This window comes from Littorina saxatilis, linkage group LG2 (genome assembly GCF_037325665.1).
Source record: "Littorina saxatilis isolate snail1 linkage group LG2, US_GU_Lsax_2.0, whole genome shotgun sequence".
Classification (NCBI taxonomy): domain Eukaryota; kingdom Metazoa; phylum Mollusca; class Gastropoda; order Littorinimorpha; family Littorinidae; genus Littorina; species Littorina saxatilis.
Window position 1 is genome coordinate 76,190,247 of NC_090246.1, and position 1,015 is coordinate 76,191,261.

Here is a 1,015-nt window from a genome sequence, read left to right on the forward strand (position 1 = left end):
CCCGATGAAACAGGACTAAACCAATTATTTTCTGTCCCTAAACACCACAAAATGCCCAAAGTCGAAAGATGTAGTACAAACAGGGGAGTAAAACAGAACAGCCGTTTTTGTGTGCCTGTGTGAGCTCAGCCGTTGCCGACTGACACAAACTTTCGCATTCGGCTTTTCTTATCTCGTAACTCCACACTAAATACCCCACTTCCCCTCTGAAGTATTGATGTACAACCCATGGCACTAACATTCATGTAGTCGTTTATAACTGAGGTTGAAAAATTCGCTACATGACGAGACAAGTATAAATGCCATTCACCCAAACTGAAAACTTTGCTGCCGTCTGCTCGCGTTGTACAGATTAGCTGTTCTCTTCTCCTCCCCTTGTTGCATCCTAGTTCTTCAGTTGTTTCTAGTTTTCCGTTGATGTTGTGTTTTGGTCTTCTTCATAAGTAGTCTTGTTCAAAATTAAAAAAACTCAAACTTCTTTTTGTTGTATACGAATGAACTAATAAAAAGCTGTTTAACAGCTGTGTTGTCAAATCGAGTTTTTTTCCAAAGTCAGTGTGGCGCCTGCGCAAAACTAATGCGCATAAGAAACGGCGTCTGCTATCAAAACCTGAGATCAACGCATCGACGCAAAAACTGTCATTTTGTAAGTTTGGAACAACAAATCAAGGTCAGAACAGCTATATAATCGCTATTGTATTTTCAGCGTAGCAATAGGGTCCGATATTTAGACTCGAACAAGTATAATGCGACTCGTCTTCGACTCCTCGGCATTATACTTGTCTCGTCTAAATATCGGACCCTATTGCTACGCTGAAAACACAATAGCTGTTAATGTTTATTTTTTTTTTACTGTGCAGCGATGTGAAAACCTTGCAAGTACCTCAATTGGATTCCTACAACAGAACGAGAATGCCAAAAAAAGATCTCCGCAAGTCAGTAGGGGTTTTATGAAAGTGAAAACATTTGTAAAAAGAAACTGCGAGTGCTCAGACTTTTTTTTGTTTTTTTTTTT

At 39.4% G+C, this 1,015-nt stretch overlaps 1 protein-coding gene across 1 annotated transcript in view; it reads right to left on the reverse strand.

Annotated features, from left to right (window-relative positions):
- The window catches only part of LOC138959746 (voltage-dependent T-type calcium channel subunit alpha-1G-like), a 78,036-nt gene that overhangs the window by 19,433 nt on the left and 57,588 nt on the right, over positions 1–1,015 (reverse strand). The window lies entirely within an intron of this gene.